We start from the raw sequence: 22,843 nt of genomic DNA on the forward strand, positions 1-22,843 counted from the left end.
ATTCCATGCGTTGGCAAGAATGTGGAGTAATTGAAACTCTCAGACACTGCTGGCAGAAGTATAAGTTGGTATAACCAGTTTGGAAAATGAGTGATCATTATTTTACTGAAGTTGAAGATATTTTCTAAAGTTTAATGTAAAGCAATTCACTCCTTAGGCATATAAATATGAACATTAGTACAACAAAAGTCCTGTACAAGGGTATTCTTAGAAGTGTTATGCATAATAGTTGAAACCTGGAATCAATCCAGGTGTCCATCAACACTAGAATGGGTAAATAGTGGAACAGCCATATAATAGAATAATTTATGGGATGCAATACCCATAAATACCATAAATACTACCACATGTAATAATGTGGATTAATCTTACAAACATAATGTTGAACAAAAGTAGCCAGGCACATGAAAGAATAAGTACTATGAGGTTCCATTCACAAAATGTTCAAAAGTTATCCATGGTATTAGAAATCAGGATAGTGGTTATCTTTAGGAAGGAAGATGGAGATGATTGGGAATGGGCATAGAAGACTTTGGGATGCTGGTAATGTTCTGTTTTTTCCACCTGGGGGATGTTTACACATGTGTGTTCACTTTATGATAATCACGTTGTACACATTTTTCACATCTTTATAATTGTTATACTTGAATAAAGCTTATTTCAAAATAAAAATGAATGTTGGTGGACCATGGCTTAAAAATTCTGAAATCAACTCCATTTATGTGCTTTTATGTCTAATATTTGCTTTCCTTGACAAATCCTTAAAGGATGAAAGGGATTTCTGGCTTTCAAAGTAACATCAGGAATGGGAGATAATTCTTAGAAAGTGTACAGAATCCTTTCCAGATCATGAAGGGCCATTTACCAGTAAAGTTTGAACTTCTTAAGGGGAGAAACTGTTTCATTTACTTCCGTATGCCCAGCACGTATCACAAGAGCTGACCTAGCTTTAGGCCAGGGATGGCAAATAGATTTCACTAACTGTGCCAACTCCAAATTATTAATAATGGCTACCTGCAACACAGTGTAGGAGAATCTATTTTGAAACTGCATCCAGGATCAGTGGGAAAGATTCTGTGTTCAGTTAGCAGTGTCTGTCATGGGTACCACATACAAACTCGTGGCACATACAACACGTACCTGTCATTTGGGGCTTAAAGATGCCACAACCATGGGGTTGGCTGATGATGCAGAGCACTCAGTTAAGAGCACTGTTTGCGCAGGAGCTTACCATAGGACCAAAGGCTTTTAAGCAGTAATGGATGATATGAGAGAAAAGTCAATGAATCAATCAGAACTAATTACTGTGGAGGAAGTAAGTTTTGATGGAAAGAAAAATAATAGTAAAGGATGTTGGCAGAAAGTCAAAGTGAAATGGAAAGGGAATCAGAAATAGTACTTATGACTTCCAATGTCTACACATCAAGCTTTCCCAAACAAATACTGCTTTTCAGGATATTCATAAGCAGGTTTCCTAATATTTGTGAGACCCAGGTCAATAGTATAAATTGAAGCCACATAGCATATGAAAATATTTAAAAGTTATAAATCAAGCTCACATACTGTTAGATAAAATATGTTCTGCCCACTTACATTGGCAAGCATACTTTCAAAATGATAAAACTGAAAAATGTGTAAGTAGCTATCTGTAAACTGTATGTGATTGAAACATGGCAAAAATCAAAGATGAAAATACTTATTATTGTGCATGTCTGCCTGTTCTATTGATGGTCCAGTGATGTTTAGGTGAGTAATAAATTAAAGGTATACATGGTTAATCAATTGTTTTTATATTTATTCCATAACATTTATTTTCCTGCCTTTGTTTCAGCAAAAATCAAGATTCACATAACATGCATTTTATTGACAATGATGTCAAATTAGACATTACTAATGTCTATAATATACCACTGTAGTTCTTGGATGATTTAAAAAATTTCTTTTAATTATTTCAATTTGGAGAAATGTTGCTCTGCTGGGGCAGTAACAACTATAATTGCCAATATTCTCAAAGCAATACCTACATTGGGAAAAAACCCAAGAATTTTACATACTTTATATATCATATATATCATGATATGCAACAATGGGGTTGCATATATTAAATGATCATTTTACAGAATATATTATAAAATATTTTCATGTCATCATATACTATTAATATTTCTCATGATTTTTATCATGTTCTAAAGCAATATCTCTATATATACAGTATTTCTTCAGTTATTTTCAAATATTTTTCAATGTTGAGATATTCTATAAAAAAAACCCAAATAGTGGTATCTTGCTTGATTGGTGCAAATTTCTCTTTAAAAGAAGACTACCTCTTGATTTAATCTGACCAGAAAGTGGTCTCCATAGAATTAGTTTTAAGATCATTTGTAAGTAAATCTTCTCCTTCAGAATCAAGCAAATTGTTCTGTTTCTGTGTTCGGATATCCTAAAATTTTACTGGACTGTCACCTTTGTTACATATTTCATATGTAGCTTCTTTTGATTTAGAAAAACGTGTTCTCCAAAATTAAAAAGATAATCCTTTTGAAAGTGAAATAGTTTTAAAAAATAAACTTCTGCTAATACTTTTAGCAGCAAGCAACAGTTTATACCAAATAACTGTGGATAACACAAATTCAAAATTATTTTCGTTTTCCAACAAATACCATGATTTGATTTTCATTTCAGAATTTTCTGTGGTCATGGAACTCTTTTTGGGCATTTCATATCTTGTCTAAATTAAATCAAATGGCCTTAAGAGCCTTCAGCTGGATTATAATTAGTGTCCCAGAGTGGCTGTAAGGTCACATTTTATATATTTCCATCAATATTGTTCTATCTTTGGGCAGACCTAGAAAAATTGTAGAGGAGGAAAAAAATGATTCCTCTATCTTTTAAAATTCTATGACTGGGGTCTGAGAATTAAACTAAGACAGATTAACAAAAGGAAAGGCACACAGCTTTTATGTGATGTTAATATTTTAATTTTTATGTTAATATTTTAATTTTATGAAGGCATGGAGGCCTTCATAGAAAAGCAACTAGAACCCCAAACAAGCAGTCAGTCCCAGGAGCTTGTATACCATGTTAAAAAGAATGACCAACATGGAGAAGTGACAAGACAAAGGTAAAGGGGTTTGGGCGTCTAAGGGTGGTAAATTGTGGGAAGGGAGGAAACTAATGGAAGATAATAGTTATTTTAGTAAGATTTGTTTGTGTAGACCCATCTTGGTGCTTACTTTCTGTCTCCAGTAGTAAGAATTGTTTTCCTTCTGGTATAGGAGAGGGGAGGGGAAATACCTTCACAAGGGGAAATTTATGAGCTGCTTTAAGGAAAGAGCATTGTCTTTTTCATTTGCAGCTTCTTTTTTTTTTTTTTTTTTTTTGGCCGCACTTCCTGGAGTGGGGATGAAAATTTAACCACTGGACCACCAGGGAAGCCCACATTTGCAGCTTCTTAATTGCCTTCAGCTCAAAATAATCCTTATGCCAAAGAGGCATATTTTGAGGTGGCATATTCTAATCTTCTGATCTCCTACAATATCATACATAACCTTTGAACTGTTTCCAAGAATGTCTTTTATCAGAACATATGAGGCCACATCTTTTAATATTAAATTTGAACAATATGCTATATATGGCACAAAGAATACTTCTAGTTCTGGGGCCAAAATTCTGGCTTATCCACGCTTTTCTTTATTAACTATTAGTACCCTTGACAGTTTTTTTCCCCAGCTTTATTGAGATATAACATTGTGTACATTAGCATTATGTGATGATTTACTATACGTGTATGTAGTGAAATGATTACCACAATAGGGTTGGTTAACACATCTATCGCCTCATGTAGTTACCATTTCTATTAATGCATACATGTGGAATCTAGAAAAATGGTATAGATGAATTTATTTACAAAGCAGAAACAGAGACACAGATGTAGAGAACAAATGTATGGATACCCAGGATGGATTGGGAGATTGGGATTGACGTATATACACTACTATGTATAAAACAGATAACTAATGAGAACTTACTGCATAGCACAGGGAACTCTACTCAATGCTCTGTGGTGACCTAAATGGGAAGGAAATCCAAAAAAAGAGGGGATATGTGTATATGTATAGCTGATTCATTTTGCTGTATAGCAGAAACTAACACAACATTGTAAAACTATAGTCCAATTAAAAAAAAAAGATTTACTCTCTTGGCAACTTTCAAGCATATAAATCAGTATTGTTAATTACAGTCACCATGCTGTGCATTAGATCCCCAGAACTTACCCATCTTATAACTGGAAGTTTGTACCCTTTGACCACCATCATCCGTTCCTGGTGCCCTGGCGACCACCAATCTACTCTCTGTTTCTGTAAGTTCAGTTTTTCTAGTTTCCATATGTGAGATCAGACAGCACAATTGACCCTTGAACAATGCAGGAGTTAGGGGTGCTGACCCTCCCTGCAGTTGAAAACCTGCATATAACTTATAGCTGGCCCTCTGCATATGAAGTTCCTCCATAGTCACAGTTCCAAATCTGTGGATTCAACCAACCTCAGTTTGTGTAGTACCATAGGATTTACTATTGGAAAAAATCTGATTATAAGTGGATCCATGCTGCTCAAACCCATGTTGTTCAAGGGTCAACTGTATTTGTTTTTCTCTGTCTGACATTTCACTTAGCATAATACCCTCAAGTTTCACCCATGTTGTTCCAAATGGCAGAATTTCCTTCTTTTTTACGGCTGAATTATATTCCAGTTTTACATATATAAAACAAAAGAAGAGTAGGGAATTCCCTGGCAGTCCAGTGGTTAGGACTCTGTGCTTCCACTTCAGGAGGTATGGGTTTGATCCCTGGTCGGGGAACTAAGATCCCAAAAAAAGAAGAGTAGAGTGTTTTGCCCACCATCCAATTTTACAAAGATTAACCCACTGTAGTCGCTGACTGACAGTGCACTCTGTGCTTCAGACAAAGAAATTAAGGTGATAACAGGATGAAGCACTCTGTGCTTCAGACAGAGGAAATTAAAGGCGATAAGAGGATGCTCAGTGCTTTGGACAAGCAGGCCCCTTAGTTAGATGTATCTCAGGAAGAATTTTAATGAACCCAGCTTCTTGCATCTTCCCATATATAGAAAAGTGCTAAAATCATTAACTTGTGATATTTGTTCTTTGTGACTAGTGGCAAGCTTTTCAAAGATGCATACTTCACTGTGTGTACTCCCCAGCCAAAACAACAACAACAACAAAGAGTCATATATAAACTAGCCTTCTCCCACCCCTTCAGAGCCTTTTCTCAGAGCCCTCTTCAGATCTCCAGGATATAGTTCTCAGCAAGCTTAACTCACAGCTCTTGCATTGTGCGTTTTTCTTTCAGTTGACAACACACACACACACACACACCATGTTTGCTCTATCCGTTCATCTGTTGATGGATGGAAACTAAGGCTGTTTCCATATCTCAGCTACTGTGAATAGCGCTGCAATGAACACGAGTTCACCTATGGGAGAGTGGCTATTTCCTTTAGATATAATATCCAGAAATGGGATTGCTGATCATATAAGAATGCTATTTTGAATTATTTGAGGAACCTCCATACTTTTCCATAGTAGCTGCACAAAAGTACATTCCCACCAACAGTGCACAGGGGTTCCTTTCCCCCACATCCTTGCCAACACTTGTTATCTCTTGTCTTTTTGACAGTAGCCATTCTCACAGGTGTGAGGTGATATCTCGCTGTGGTTTTGATTTGCATTTCCCTGATAATTAGTGATACTGGGTGCCTCTTCATGTACCTGTTGGCCATTTGTATATCTCCTTTGGAAAAACAGCCCTCGACAATTTTGACATTACTTACATAATTTACATAAAACCAAAATGTTTTAATTTTAACTTTAAACTTTACAAAATATTTTCATGAAAATAAAAGTATTTGCCCTTTGAGCATAAAATGTCCATTTTATGCCAAGGTAAAGATCAGTATTGTATAGTATATGATACATCTATATAAATATATATATGTATACACATTTTAAATTACTATTATTATTTTTTTCCACGGGGCGTGTGGGATCTTAGTTTCCCAACCAGGGATGGAACCCGCGCCCCCCCTCCCCCCACACACAGTGGAAGTGTGGAGTCTTAACCACTGGACCACCAGGGAAGTCCCCTAAAATTAGTTTCAATTGTTTAGTATTGAAATTGTTTAGTATTCTTCACCGCCCTGTGCAATTGTGGCTGAAACCTTACTAATTCACACCAGAACGATGAATTGGAATACAATGAAAGGAAAACAAGGAAACTCAGTCCTATCTGGAGAAAATATTTTGTTATGCAACAATGTATTCAAGCTATCAGAGAAGGATTTGACACGTTAATTTTTCTTTTCTCTTGCCTAAGCACTCCTGCTCAGATCTTCTCCAGACTCCCAGCCGGTGTTGATCATTCACGCTGGCACAGAGCCACCCGTGAACCTTCACAGTCACCTTTGGTTTTGAGGATGCAGGGAAATTGATGCAGAGAAGCTTTTCTCTGAGTCCTGAACAGTGTTTGTGATATGCAGTGCCCAGGGCAAGGATTCCTCTTGTCTGGAACTGTGACTGTACAGCAATAAGTGTAGGGAGAAAAGAATTACCTAGTCACATAAGTTTGGCAAATGCTAAGTTAAAGCACAGTTAAGTCATCTTTACTGTGGGGATTCTTAGAGCCTCTAATATGTTAGAGAATCTAATAAATGGGGGACAAATCTAACAACATTTTTAATCTTCAAAGGGGGACAGTGTGTAGCTCATGTCACATGAATTCACCTGCAGGATCCTTTTTTTTTTTTTTAATTTTTTTTTTTAATTTTTGGCTGTGTTGGGTCTTAGTTGCTGCATGTGGGCTCTCTCTAGTGGCTGCGAGCAGGGGCTACTCTTTGTTGTGGTGTGCAGGCCTCTCATTGTGGTGGCTTCTCTTCTTGCAGAGCACAGGCTCTAGTTGCAGAGCACAGGCTCTAGGTGCGAGGGCTTCAGTAGTTGTGGCACATGGGCTTAGTTGCTCCGCAGCATGTGGGGTCTTCCTGGACCAGGGATCCAACCCATGTCACCTGCATTGGCAGGCAGATTCTTAACCACTGCGCCACCAGGGAAGTCAGGATCCTTTATTCTTGGAACATCTTATAGGACTGGTGCTCCAGGGAACAGAGGTTAGGAGATGCCGCAGTACCTCAGCGCACAAGATTTCCTCTCCATAAAGGGGTGGGAAGGGGAGGAAGACACCGTGCAGGGCAGCACAGTGTTTGAGAAGGGGCTCTTCCCTCCACTTACCTCTTCAAAGCCAAGTCAGGGATCCCCAGGGAATCACTCCCGGAATATGGGAAAGTTTGTGAGATGGGGAGACTGAGGTTTCCATCTGTGATTGCGTTCTTGCTTAGTCAGTTGACCTGCTGACCTTTCCCTGGGATACGAGAGAAAGGGGAAAGAGCATTGGAGAAGAGGGAAGAGGGGCCAGGACCACTTCCCTTACTTCCCAGGAGCCAAACATATGTAAGAGAGATCCTACGTAACTCCAAGGGCCTGTCAAATGAAAAAAAAAACAAAAAAAAAAATCACAAGTTAAATGTTGAGATTTATGTTTTATTTGGGGCATTACTGAGGATTTAAGCCCAGGCTACAGCCTCTCAGTTCTGAGGGACTATTCCAAAGAGGTAAGGGAAAAGCCAGGATATATAGGAGTTTTTGTAAAAACAAAACAAAACAGAACAGATAGTCGAGCATCAAAAGATTATTGCTAATTAAAGAAAAACCAGACATCTCAAGTTAATGAACTTAGCGCTTTTCTACGTACAGGAAGATGCAAGAGACTGGGTTTAATGAAATCATTCCTTTGATATGCACCTTAACTATCTAGGGCCAGTATCCTGTTTTTTTTTTCATCCTGAATCCCCTCAGGGTGCACCCTTGGGGGTGGCTGCAGGGGCTGATGGCTAATGGCCATAACATCCTTTGTTTACCGATAATGACAGATGATACTCTTTGTCTATAGTCACACAGGTTGCCATGGAGAGCAGATGACATAGGGAGCCTTAGTCTTTCTCGGGGGCTACCACAAGAGGGAATGACATCGTGCAGATATCTTAGGAATGCAAGATGATGCCACCAGCTGGGGAATCATCCGAAGATGTGGCCAAGTCTCCTGATGGCACCAGTGCTAACCCCTCAGCACTGTCCACACCACACCAACAGACAGTGAGCTAAGAGAGGCTTGTAATATGCAGGACCCTTGCCCTGGATTCCTATCCTCCTCCTGACCTGCAGAGAGAAGTCACCAGGAAGAGGTGGGGGTTGAAGAGATCTATCCTGCTGCCAACACTTTACAATATGATTCTATACTTTAGTCAGCAAGGTGAAGTAGAGAGGGAGCTTTAAATCACATTTGCAAGTGATACATTAAAGTCAACTGGACTTAATCTTAAAAAAAATTAAAAGGTGACTGCATTTAGGGAATTAGTCTGAGAAGTTAAGAGAGCCCTCTCCACAGTAGGAAAAAGGTTTCTCCAGAGAAGGAAAAATAAATAAAACTATTTCCTAGTGGTGGTTAAAAACAGATTTTGGAGCCAGACTACTACGTGCAGTGACATGTTGATGCCTCCTCTTATTAGCTGAGTGAAACTAACACAACATTGTAAATTAATTACACTTCAATTTTAAAAATTAAGTTGGATTTCTTAATAGACTGGTTATACTCAAATGACTACTGGGCTAGGCAAGAAATATAAGTGGTTGAAACAAACTATGCGTAAGATAAGAAGTGGTGAGGCTGTGGCAAACTGGGGAGCCCCTTATAAAAGGGACAGTCACGCTAAGCTTCAGCTGATTGTTACCATATTGGAATGAGGCCCAAGGATTTCTACAGCTTCCAGTTTTTTAAAGAGAGGCTTGAAATTTGGATTGTGACCTGAAATATCACTGTGTTAAAATTTGACAACTAAATCAAAAAATTTTTAAAATTCTTAGTGGGACAAATAAAATATATCCAGAGCTGAATGTGTCTCATGGGCTGTTCATTTGCATTTGTTAGTCACCTGAACTGGGCAGACCCTGCCTATTTTGAAGCAAAATTCTGGTACTCATCAGGGCAAAACTAACTGGAAATGGTTTGTGACCACTTAAAAAGGAAAAAAAGGGGTTCACTAAGACTTTGTTTTTAGGTAGGTATGCTAGACCCGCTCTTAGGAGAATGAAGTCATGATGTTGTCCTATGTCTGATGTGCTTTGATGTCAGTGCAATAAATTAGACCTGTCTGAAGAGTAATCTTATCAAAAGAGTATTGATTAAAGGATTCCTGACAATCTGGGGACAAACTCTTGGTGACATATACATGGTATTTAATTTTGGCTTTGTTCTGATCAACAATTAAACATGATTTGAACATGTGAATTAATGATCTGATGCTCTTTATTAGACTGTGTAATTGGAAGGCATCATCAATAACACTGGAATAGAATTAAAAGTAGTTTTTAAAGTTTAGTTAAAAATGTAAAGAAATATGTAAAGTAAAATTCCCCGTTCTGACCCCATCCTACCAGTCCTTACCCAATTTCATTCTCTAGTGACAGCCAGTATGATCATCTCCTATTTACAAAAATCATGAATAGTATCCTCCTAAACATATTGATCTACAGCTTGCTTGACTCATTTAGCAACCAAATGGTAAGCATCTTTCCACATCAGGAGATAAAGATGTATCTTTAGGTTGTTTCCAAATTTTCACTACTACTCAGGTGTTGTTTCCAATTTTTCACTACTACTAGCGATGCTGCAGTGAATATGCTTGTACAAATACTTTTCCATAATTGGGGTTGGGGGTGGGGAGCTTTTGAACAAAATTCCTAAAAATGAATTTGCTAGGTTGCAGGTACACGCATTTGATTTTTGTCATCAATATTGCCTCCAAAAATTTACTAGTGAACATTCCCAACTACCATACACCTATTTCTCAACATGCTCATCAACACTCATCTTTAAATCTTTGCCAGCTTTAGAGGTAATAAACAAACCTAGCCTCCAGATGGCCTCCAATGATCCCAGCCTCCTGGTGTGCCCACCTGTGAGTTTCCTCTCATGTCGAGTCAGAGCTGGTCTGTGTGACTATGGCCACCTATGTAATTTGCAAGGCTCTGTGAAAAATAAAAATTTGAGACCCCTTGTTCAAAAAGCATGAAAAAGTGCCAATTAAAGCTACTAAAGGTACTATACACAAAGCTTTTCCTTTTCTTTGGCAGTCTCTATCAACTTGTCATGGTATTTTTTATTTGCTATTTATTGTCATCTTAGGTAAAGAAAAATTAAAATATCAGCACAGATTTTATCATTCATCTTTATATGTGCAATGCTAATTTGAAAGGCAAATATGAGAGCATTTAACTCATGTGCAGAGTGACCAAAATCACACAACTCATATTTCATAGCTTATACACACACACTTTTTTGGAAAAGAAAAGTGAAGGGATGCACAAAATTAACTCTTTATATCACTTTTTTTTAATTAATTAATTAATTAATTAATTAATTAATTTAGCTGTGCCAGGTCTTAGCTGCAGCACGTGAGATGTTCGTTGCTGTGTGTGGGATCTTTTAGTTGCAGCACGTGGACCACCAGGGAAGTCCCTTCAGTTCTTAATACATGCACAGTCTCCCGACATTTTGGAAGCTGGAAGCTTCCAAAACATGCTGACGTTGTCCTTGCTTTGAATCTCACTGACTGCCCACCAGAATTCTGTGCATGGCTAACACTATATGCAAAGGGGTGGCAAGGAACAGCAGTGAAAACACATGTTGCATGTATCTTCTCTGCTCACATGTGTATGCCATGGTTCCTACTGACTTCACTTATGAAAGTCCAAGGATAAAATGATTAAGAATATCAATGTGGCAACATCAGAGCTTTAAACCAATTGCAGGCCTCTTTTGAAAGTAAGGCCTTGTGTGACTGCACAGATTACACGCCCGTGAAGCTGTCCCTGTGTGACCAATAGAATGTGGTGGAAGTGATGTGTATGACTGCCAAGGCTAGGTCATAAAAGTCGCTGTAGCTTCTGCTTTGCTGTCTTGGATTGCTTGCCCCGTGGAAGTGCCTCAAATAGCACTCAGACAGCATTGTGGAAATGCCTTCTTGGGGAGGAGGCTTTTGCTAACAGCCAACACAAACTTGTCAGTCATGTGAATAAGCCACCTTGGAAATGGATCCTCTGGCCCTATTCACGCCTTCAGAGAACCACAGCACCAGTGGACGTCTTGACTGAAACCTCATGAAAGAACCCAAGCTAGAATTTCCCAGCTTAGTCACTTCCGAATTCCCACCTACAAGAACGGTCAGAGAGAATTCATATTTTTGGTTGTTTTGAGTGATTTGTCTCAAAGCAATAGATAACTAAAGCAATGCTTTAAATCACAGTTTCTTTAATTTTAATAAGATACGGCATCTTTTTGTCTGCATTATGGCTACTTATTTTCTTTTCTCTTTGAATTGCTCATCTATTTCTTTATTTTTATTGAGTTGTTTATCTTACTGTTACATAAAGGGCTAACCAAGAAAATCAGCCCTTTGTTGGTCATATGTACTGCATATGTTTTTCACTGTTTATAATTTACTTTCTGGATTGTTTTTTCATTACAGAAGTTTAAAATTTTTGTTGTGGTTTAATTGACCAATCTTTCCAATTGTGCTTTGTGAACTTAAAAAATTATTCACAACCTAATAGTTGAGAGTTATGTTTTATTTGGCAGGAATTTTTAGGACTTCAAGCCCAGGAGGCAGCATCTCAAATAACCTTGAGAGAAATGCTCTGTGGAGGCGAGGTGGGGAACTAGGTTACATAGAAGTTTTGCAACAAAGAGCAGGTAGTTGGGAACACCAAAGGATTATTGTAAATTAAAGAAAACCAGATATCCCAAGTTAAGGAATTTAGCGCTTTTCTATGCATGGTAAGATGCAAGAGTCTGGGCTCACTGAAATCATTCCTTTAATATGTACGTCAGCTATCTGGGGCCTGTATCCTGCATTTTCACATCCTGAGCTTCCTCAGGGCTCACCGTAGGGAGTGGCTACAGTCTGATGGCTGCTAGATGGCAGGTATTCTTTTCAGCCCTGAGTTTCCTCAGGGCTCACTAGCTCACATTGGAGGGCTGCAATTGCTGATGACTGTAACATCCTTTGTTTACTGATATGGCAGGAAATATTTCATTTCTCAGCTTCAAACTTACTAAAGGCTTTTCTCATTCCACAGTTATAAAGACATTTATCCACGGTTGTTTTAGTACTTTGATGGTTTCATTGACATTAAATTTTTTGATCGTTATAGAATTCTGAAGGGGGTCTGGTGCAGTGGAGACAGAAAGTGAGAGAGAAAGAAATAGAACTCCACTTCACAATAGTGAGGTCATTATACAATATCAGTTATTAAATCATCCTCTCCACTGATCTGAAATACCATCTTTATTATAGCCCAGACACCTGTCTATTTCTGTACTGTTGATTCTCTACTATTGATTTGTCTACTCCTGTGCCAATGTTGCTCTTCTATTTCAGGATATCCTGGATATTTTCATGTGTTTCATTTTTCTAGAATAATTTTGGAATCACTCTTCAACTTCCAATAATTAAGTGAATCAATATCATCCCTTGGTATTTTTAATGCAGCAAATTTATGAAATTGAGCATCTTTATGGAAGAGTAAATCTGTCTTTCCATTGGTTCACATCTATTTTATGTTTTTTTGGTAGACTTTTAAGATTTTCTTCATTGAGGTCCTATATATCTCTTATTAAGTTTATTCCTAGGATTTAAAAAATTGAAGTATAATTGATATACAGTAAACTGCATGTATTTAAGGTGTACTACTTGGTAAGTGTTGACAAATGTGTATAATCATGAAAGCATCAATGCAATCAAGACAATGATCATACCGACAACCCCCAAAAGTTTCCTGGTGCCCCTTTTTAATCATCACTTCCCCAAGCAACAACTGACCTGCTTTCTCTCACTATAGATTAGTTTGCTTTTTCTAGAATTTCATATAAATGCAATGATGCAATTCATACTCTTTTTTCCCTCAGCTTTTACTGTACTCTTCTTTTTTAAAAATATTTATTTATTTAATTTATTTATTTGGTTGCACTGGGTCTTAGTTGTGGCTCACGGGCTTCTTAGGTGTGGCGTGCATGCAGGATCTAGTTCCCTGAGCAGGGATCGAACCCAGGACCTCTGCACTGGGAGCATGAAGTCCCATCCACTGCCCCACCAGGGAAGCTCCCTGCACTCTTCTTTTACTCAGCATAATTATTTTGAGATGCATCCACATTGGTCCATATATCCATAGTTTGTTTTTCTCATTTCTGAGTGGCATTCCATTTATGAATATTATTCCTAGGATTTAAAAAATTGAAGTATAATTGATATACAGTAAACTGTATATCAATTATATCTATCAATTATATCTGTATATATCAAGTTTGTGAATATAACTTGTTTCTCCTTTCAGCTGTTGCAGGACAGTAGGGTGGTTTCCAGTGTTTGGCTATTACAAATAAAGCTGCTATGAACATTTGTGTACCAGTCTTTATGTAGACATGTGCTTTCTTTAGTTTTCTTGGGTAGATACCTAGGAGTGAGATGTTTGGGTCATATGACAGGTGTATGTTTGATTTATTAAGAAACTGCCAAACTGTACCATTTGACATTCCCACCAGCGATGTATGAGAGTGTTTTGGATCCTATTTTTGTTATTAATTTCTAGTTTTAATGCACTATTGAAACAGAATGGAGTCTGATTTTATCCTGCTTTTTGGAATTTATGTGGTTTTCTTTGGGGCCTTACAAAAGATTAATTTTTCTAAATGTTGTGTTGCTGCTTGAGAAGAATGTGTTCACTATGCTTGGCTATAAAATCCAACCTCATTGATTATACAATTCAGAGCCTTTATAGGCTTACTTATTTTTTGTCTATTGTAACTGTCATATGCTCAGAGAAATGAATTATAGTCTCTTACTGCTATTATGTTTTTGCCAATTTCCTATTATTATTTTCTGAAGTTTTTGTCTTATGAGTTTTATTTATAGCAAAAAGATTCATGGCTGCTATAACATTGTGGATTGTTCCCTTTAACATTATAAGTCTCTCTCTTTGGTCTGTAGACTACTTTTTCATTTAATTTAACCTTACTCAATTTAATTAATTTATTTATTTTAAATTTCTTTTAAATTTTATTTATTTTTATTTATTTAATTTGTTTATTGGCTGCGTTGGGTCTTCATTGCTGCACATGGGCTTTCTCTAGTTGCAGCAGCGGTGGAGGGTGGGGGCAGGAGGGGGCTAATCTTCATTGTAGTGTGCTGGCTCCTCATTGTGGTGGCTTCTTTTGTTGCAGAGCATTGGCTCTAGGCACGTGGCTTCCGTAGTTGTGGCACATGGGCTCAATAGTTGTGGCTCACAGGCTCTAGCACACAGGCTCAATAGTTGTGGCACTCAGGCTTAGTTGCTCCGCGGCATGCGGGATCTTCCCAGAGCAGGGGTCAAAACCGGATCCCCTGCATTGGCAGGCAGATTCCTAACCACTGCACAACCTAGGAAGGCCCAATTTAATTAACCTATTTATTTATTTATTTATCTATTACTCAATTTAATTAATTTATTTTAAATTTTTTAAAAAATTATTTATTTGGCCCATCAACAAATGAATGGATACAGAAGATGTGGCATATATATACAATGGAATATTACTCAGCTATAAAAAGGGATGAGATGGAGCTATATGTAATGAGGTGGATAGAACTACAATCTGTCATACATAGTGAAGTAAGTCAGAAAGAGAAGGACAAATATTGTATGCTAACTCACATATACGGAATCTAAAAATGGTACTGATGAACTCAGTGACAAGAACAAGGAAGCAGATACAGAGAATGGACTGGAGAACTCGAGGTATGGGAGGGGGTGGGGGGTGAAGGGGAAACTGAGAAGAAGCGAGAGAGTAGCACAGACATATATATACTACCAACTGTAAAATAGTCAGTGGGAAGTTGTTGTATAACAAAGGGAGTCCAACTCGAGGATGGAAGATGCCTTAGAGGACTGGGGCAGGGAGGGTGGGGGGGACTCGAGGAGGGGGCGTCAAGGAAGGGAGGGAATATGGGGATATGTGTATAAAAACAGTTGATTGAACCTGGTGTACCCCCCCAAAAAAAATAATAATAAAAAACATGAAATGAGATAAAATTTAAAAAAAAATTATTTATTTGGTTGCATTGGTTCTTAGTTGTGGCAGGTGGGCTCCTTAGTTGTGGCATGTGAACTCTTAGTTGCAGCATGCATGTGGGATCTAGTTCCCTGACCAGGGATCAAACCTGGGTCCCCTGCATAGGGAGTTCAGAGTCCCAACTGCTGTGCCACCAGGGACATCTCTAACCTTACTCAATTTTAAATTATTACCTTGTATAATTCTTTTTGCTGACTCTTCAAAACTTTTAGTTATGGAAATTTTCAAACGTGCAAAAGTATGAAAAAACCAGTATAATGAACCTAAATTGTATCTATTGTCCAGTTCCAACAATTATCAACTGATGATCAATCTTGCTTGTACTCTGAACACTTTCCCAAATCTGGATTATTTTGAGGCAAATACCTGATAGTATATAATTTCATCTATAAACATTTCAATGTGTATCTCTAAAAGTTAAGGACTCTAAAAATATAAACAATACCATTATCATCCTTTTAATAATTGACAAGAATTCCCTAATATTATCCAATATCATAGTCTGCATTCAAATTCACCTCAATATTTCATAATTTCACCTTTTAATTTTCTTGCCCCAGGTATGGGATCAGTCATTTCTCCAAGAAGCCCTGATTCTTTTTAGTGGGTAAAGGTATTTCGAGATCATAACCTAGATGCTAAGCACTGTATTCTTTATGTTTTCATATGAGCTATGTCTATGCTCATACTTTGACTTTCAACCTTTCAGAGTCATTTTATTTTAGATATGAATCGGGCTTTGCTCATTAGTACATTCTGAGATTAGCAAAATAAACTGGGTTATCTCCATAGTTCTTGAATGTATAATTGAAACAGACATATTCAGCAACTGCAAAGATCACTACATTGGCTTCCTGATCTATTGAGTGAGGACTATTAACGATAGGAAGAGTCAAATAGAAGACTTTGGAACGTTCCTCCCCTACCAGGATATAAATCAAAAGCATATCTAGAGGAATTTCAGAGGTCAGTGTCACCATCAAAGACTTAAAAGATACAAGGATGTTAATTCTACTGCATGTCCATTTACCTTCACTGTTTGGCCTGCTAGTGGCTGGAACTTGGAGAATGAGAGTTGGTTACCCTGAGTCAGGTGAAGAAGCCAAATATAATCGCTTTTAAAGATGTAACATCTTTTCTGGAGCAAATGTTAGTACACAGCTATAGATGTAGCAAATGATTTTCTTCTCTCTATCAGTTTGCAGGTTCTCCAGAAGCAGTTTGCTTTCACCTAGAGAGATCATGGTACACCTTCACTTGCCCCAGGGCCATGTCAACTCTCCTGCTCTCTACTGTGATCTAATCAGTAGAAATTTTGATTGTCTTGACATCCGACAGAAAATCAAAATAGCCCACTACAGTGATGATATAATGATGACTAGCTCTTTTGAGCAGGAAGTAGCAGGTATCTTAGATGTCTTATTAAGATACATGTGTGCCAGAAGGTGGGTAACAGCCACAAAATTTCAGGGGTTTACCTCAAAGAGGGTTTTGGAAGTCCATGGGTATAAAGCATGTTGGGATATCCCTTTAAAAGGAATTGACACACTATCTTGCACAGCCTACATTAAAAAAAAGGCAAAATGCTTTATTTGCCTCTTGGAGGAAGTATATGCTACATTTGAGTGTGTGCCAGCTCATTTACAGAGTACCCAATTAGTTTTGTTTTTTTTTTTTTAGGTTTTTATTTTTATTTTAATTTAATTTTCTTAAATTTATTTATTATTTTTTTGGGGGGTACACCAAGTTCAATCATCTGTTTTTATACACATATCCCCGTATTCCCTCCCTTCCTTGACTCCCCCCCACCCTCCCTCGAGTCCCCCCCCAGAGTACCCAATTAGTTTTGAGGGCACCTCCAATGAGAGAGGGCTCTGCAGCAGGTCTTAGCTGCAGTGCAAACTGCTTTCCCACTTGGGTCCTATGAACCAGATGTACTTGAAAGGTCTATGGTACAACGTGAATGGGGCCTCTGGAAAGCCCTATAGGAGAATAACAGGACCGATCTCTTGGATTTAGGAGCAAAGTCATGCCCCATTCTCCAGTCAAGCATCAGTTCCTACTGGGTGCTGGTAGAGCTAAAATGTTTAACTATGGGACATCAAGTGGCTATGTAATCTGAGTTCCTCATCATAAACTAGGAATTATCTGGCTCATTAAGCCATAAAGCTGAACATGTAAAGCAGCAATTCATAATTAAATAGAAATTGCGTAATAGAGTTCAAGACTAAGCAAGTCCTGAAGGCATAAATTAATTACATAAGCAGTTGTCTCAGACTCATGATGCCTACTCCTACTTCATTGCTTCCTCTTGCCACTTTTTATACCTATATTTTATTGGTGAATTCCTTCTTACCAATCAGCTAAGGAAGAAAACCACAGATCTAATGATTCTTCACAAGACGCTGGCATCCACAGGAAGTGAACTGCTGTAGCATCACAACCTTCATTAGAAGTATCCCTGTAAGACATTATTGGACGAGTTGCAACTACTGAAGCCAGTGTGCCTAGAGCCTGTGCTCCACAACAAGAGAAGCCACTGCACTGAGAAGCCGGTGAAACCACAACGAAGAGTAGCCCCCCCTCACTGCAACTAAAGAAAGCCCATGCGCAGCAACGAAGACCCAACACAGCCAATAAACAAACAAACAAATGAATTAATTAAAAGATAATATTGGAGAAAAATTCCATCACCTAGCACAATTTCAAGTGGTCCATTTCACTGACAATTCATTCAACATGAAATACCTAGAGGTGAGAATCTATATTTATCTCTTGGCAGAGGTTTATGAGTTGGTCAGTTGGTCAGGGAGTTGGAAAGAACAATAATGGAGTGAAAAGGAGATCCACGAAAGAGATATGAAGATAGACCTTCTTCAAAGGGTACAGAGTGTAAGGATATTTATGTCCCATGTGGTGCTCACCAAAGGGCATCTACCGTAAAATAGTTAAGTAGATAAGAAGACATGATCTGAGGAGGTCAGCAAGCCGCTTTTCCCAGCCACCTTAGTGCTTGCTGAATGCTCTGTATTCAAAGACAGCAGCAATGGATCCAATACGTAGGCCTCCTCCTCCCCAGGGATGATGTAGCTGAATGTCTAACCTGCCGACAACACAGGCCAGTGATGATACCACAATGTGAAGTGGGCAGTAATTGGTCCTCATTGGAATAATCACTTATTGATATGGATTTACCTTTTCTGTCTGCAATGCTTCTCATAGTACCAGCTTCCCTGAACTTATCGAATGCTTTATTCACCAGGAAAGCATTTCATACATCACTTCTGACCAAACAACTCATTTCACAGTGAAGGGAGAATCACAACAGGCTCACGCTCATGTAATTCACTGGCTTTACCATGTGCCGTAACACTCTGAAACATCTGGCCTGAGAGAACAGTAGCATGGCCTACGGAAGGCAGTTACAGTGTAAGTTGGAAGACAATAACTCTGAAAGGTTGGGGTATATCTTACAAAGTGTGTTTTTAAAATTTTTATACCAGTGATCAATATATGTGCTATTTTTTTTTCCATAGCCAGAATACTCAGGTTTAGGGATCAAGGGGTAGAAGCGGGAGTGTTCCTAATAACTCACTCAAAAGCTTTGCTTCCAAATCTGATAGGTTTCTGCTAGCTTAGAGGTCTTAGTTTCCTAATATAAATGCATATATTTTTGGCTGTGCTGCGTGGCATGCAGGGTCTTACCCTGATCAGGGACTGAACCCCAATCCACCCCCCCACCCCCCCGCAGTGGGAGCACAGAGTCCTAACCACTGGACCTGCAGGGAAGCCCCGAGGTCTTAGTTTCTAAGGGAAGAATGTTTCCACTAGAGATCATAATTGATTAACAACCTTGAATTACAAGCTGAGACTACCATTGGCCAATTTGGACTTGAATGTGCCACTCAAACAACAGGCAAAGAAGGGGGTCATTGTATTGACTGGGGCGATCCCAATCATATTGGGGTATTGAGTTGCTAAGACACAGTGGAACTCAGTGGATTCTCTTAAGGCATCTCTTAGTGCTTCCATATCCAGTGGAAGGAAAGTTAATGGTAAACTAAATGAAGACCACTGGCAGTCAGATGGTCCAGGAATGAAGGTTTGGGTTACACCAGAGAATCTGGATCTGCCGAGAGACTGGCTGAGGATAAAGGGGACTGAAATGTATAGTGAGACAAGAGGCTGGATACAACAACTACAGCTTGAGTACCAGTTACAGAAACGGGGTGCCTCAGCATGTATATTTTTCTTTGCTTGATCTATATCTATACCTATATCTATATCTATATCATCTATATCTATATCTATATTTCTTCCTTCCCACTTTCCCCTTGTTAATTTTATATAAGGCTTAATATTAATCTTTGTGTTCCAAATGGTTCTGACTGAATTAGCAGAGAAATTAGCCTCACCCAGAGATGGAAATGGGAACACCTTATTTGGGAACAGGGTGATGGGGAGAGGATGATGGCTACATTGCTTTTTTGGGAAGACAGTGATAGCTTTGTTGTACAAAAAAATGGTAGCATCCTGTTAGGTGGAAGCATGGAGTTTTTATTCCTGTCTTATATTCTTGTCTTCTGGCATGGTCTTTCTAGAGATGATCAGAACCTTGCCTGGTTTTATTCCCCAATATAGGTGACTTGCCTGTGTGTCAACAGTATTCTTTATCTTTAGAGCTGAGAAATTTCTCCAGACTATGTCTCAGTTTTGATGATACTGTGTCATATTTTCCTCCACAACTTTGTTGTCTTCAGTTGCCTAAATTTGAATATATAGTTATTTCTTCATTTCATGGGTGTTTTCATCTGTTCTAATTTGTTTTTACATTCTTTTATTCTTTATTTAGGAGTATTATTTACCTGTCTATGTCTTCCATAGCCATCATTTTACCTCTAATGGTTTTATTTCTTTGTCTTTTTCCTTTCTGTGAGACTTTTTTTGTGTGTGTGGAATTCATTATCTTCCTGATTTTTATTCTTATTTATGAATTAGTTTATATACAGGCTTTTTTTCTTTTTGTTCTCAATTTCTTTCCTTTTCTCTGAAATCTCCCTGTTCTTCTTCTTAGTCTATTGTGTTATCTTTTAATCTTTTCTTTCATACGTTCATAATCTCTAAATTTGAGGGCATGACATTTATTGCCTGGTATTTTCTTCTTTTTTCTAGGGTGCACCTAGTTACATAATGGGCTTTTCACCTGTTAAAAGATCTGGCATCACTTCTCTGGTAGCTTCAGTCTATTTTTTGTTTTGTTTTTGTTTGTTTTTTTAATATTGAAACATAGTTGATTAATAATGTTTAGTATCAGGTGTATAGCAAAGTGATTTATGTATCTATTCTTTTTCAAACTCTTTTTCCATTTAGGTTATCACAGAATAGTAAGTCCCTACATAGGGAACTTCAAGTTGTGAACATGTGTTCATGCAAACATGCGTTCCATCACCCATCAGGCGTGAGTGACACTGCAGCCTGCCCTCCGTCTCCTATTGCGAACGATCCTTCAGCTCTACCACCTCCCACCTCCTCTCCCTCCTCCAGTCAGTAACTCTTCTTGCCTGTTCACTCGATGCCAGTCCCTGATGCCAGCTGTTGTACTGCACTACTGTACTTTTCAAGGGACTGTACTGCCAGATTTAAAATGTTTATTTTTGTGTTTGTTTTTTATGTATTATTTGTGTAAAAAGTATTGTAAACCTATTACAGTACAGTAGTACTATATAGCCAATTGTGTTAGTTGGGTGCCTAGACTAACTTTGTTGACTTACAAACAAACTGGACTTATGAACGTGCTCTTGGAATGGAACTTGTTCACGTGTAGGGGGCTTATTGTATTAAGCAGTGTTCCTTATGCTGTACAGTAGGTCTTTGTTGGTTATCTATTTTATATTATTTATTTTTTAAATTAATTTTTTATTGGAGTATAGTTGATTTACAATGTTGTGTTAGTTTCTGCTGTACAGCAAAGTGAATCAGTTATACATATACCCACTTTTTTAGATTCTATTCCCATATAGCTCATAACTGAATATTGCATTCTATTTTTTGTGAATGCCTTTCTGTGAATGGCCCTAGATGTGATTATACTTGTCCTTAAATTCATTCTCATTACCTAGGTACTTGTATTTAGTTAGGGTTCTCCAAAGAAACAGAACCAATAGGGGGTGTGTGTGTGTATCTGATGGGGTAGGCTGGCAGGCTGGAGACTCAGGGAAGAGTTACAGTTTGAGTCCAAAGGCAGTCTGCTGGCAGAATTTCCTCTTTCTCAGGGGAGGTCAGTCTTTGTTCTATAAGGCTTTCAACTGATTGAATGAGACCCACCCACATTATGAGTGGTAACCTGCTTTACTCAAAGTCCATCAGTTTAAATGTTATTCTCATCCAAAATACCTTCATGGAAACATCCAGAATAATGTTTGACTAAATATTTGGATACTGTGGTCCAGCCAAGTTGACAGAAAGTTAACCATCACAGTACTATATCAATATTTTCTGAACTGGTGCTGTCAAGAAAACAAATGGGTAAACAGAAATGGACAAATTATCTTCAGACACGTAAAATGGATTTCGTCAGCCAACCATATTACAGAGAAGTCCACAGCTTCTGAGGTAAACTATCCTCTTTAATAAAGGCTAAACCAGTATGTAGTATTTTATTCATTCAAGGAGCAGGCAAAGAAAACTAGAGGTGATGAATCAATGACTGTACCCTCAGCTTTGGGAAGACTAAAATTTCTTCCAGGCTATCAAAGAAAGAAGGTAATTTGCACCAGCTAATGATAGAAAGAAAGCATCACTATCTCTCATATAGACCACACCATATGCCACAGGTACTACCTGTGTTCATTTCCCCCCTTTCCCAACTTCCCTTTGGTCAAGGGCTCCCTTTGGGGCTCAGTTCTGTTCATATCCTGTATCAAAACCCTCCTCTATGATTTAGACTCCTCTCATAGGCTATAGCATTTGGTATCTGTAATAGGTATTTTATTTATTATTTATCCTACATATCCATCCTTTGCCTGATGCATAAGACTGGAGGTTTCTCAAGGACCCGTTTCTTATCTCTGGAGTCCAGCACACAGGGTAGGCAGTTAATGAGCTGATAACATCTATTAAGAATGATACTGTGGGGACTTCCCTGGTAGTCCAGTGGGTAAGACTCTGCGCTCCAAATGCAGGGGGCCCGGGTTCGATTCCTGGTCAAGGAAGAAGATCCCTCATGCATACCCAACTAAGAGTTTGCATGCCAAAACTAAGAAGTCCACAGGCCACAACTATGAGCCCACATGCCGCAACAAAGATCCCACGTGCTGCAACTAAGACCTGGCACAGCCTAAAGAGATAAAGAAATAATTAAAAAATTGACACTATGTACTTTTTCTTAACATTGTATTTACATGGTACTGTAAAAGTATAATATCTTTAAGTAAGATTTCAGGGCTAAATGGTGACTTGAGTAAAGGCAACCTACTCCTTCTATCTCAATGGAAATGAACGAGGGAATAAAAAATTAGAAAATGTCCTATCTCTTTTCTCTAGAAAAGCACCATC

At 38.2% G+C, this 22,843-nt stretch overlaps 1 non-coding gene across 1 annotated transcript; it reads left to right on the plus strand.

Moving 5' to 3' along the window:
- The first annotated feature begins 22,427 nt into the window (after nucleotides 1–22,427).
- TRNAW-CCA (transfer RNA tryptophan (anticodon CCA)) lies at nucleotides 22,428–22,500 on the plus strand. The gene has a single exon. It is a non-coding gene; the product is annotated as a tRNA-Trp (tRNA).
- Nucleotides 22,501–22,843: the final 343 nt, after the last annotated feature.

The sequence above is a fragment of the Hippopotamus amphibius genome, chromosome 2 (assembly GCF_030028045.1).
Source record: "Hippopotamus amphibius kiboko isolate mHipAmp2 chromosome 2, mHipAmp2.hap2, whole genome shotgun sequence".
Lineage (NCBI taxonomy): Eukaryota > Metazoa > Chordata > Mammalia > Artiodactyla > Hippopotamidae > Hippopotamus > Hippopotamus amphibius.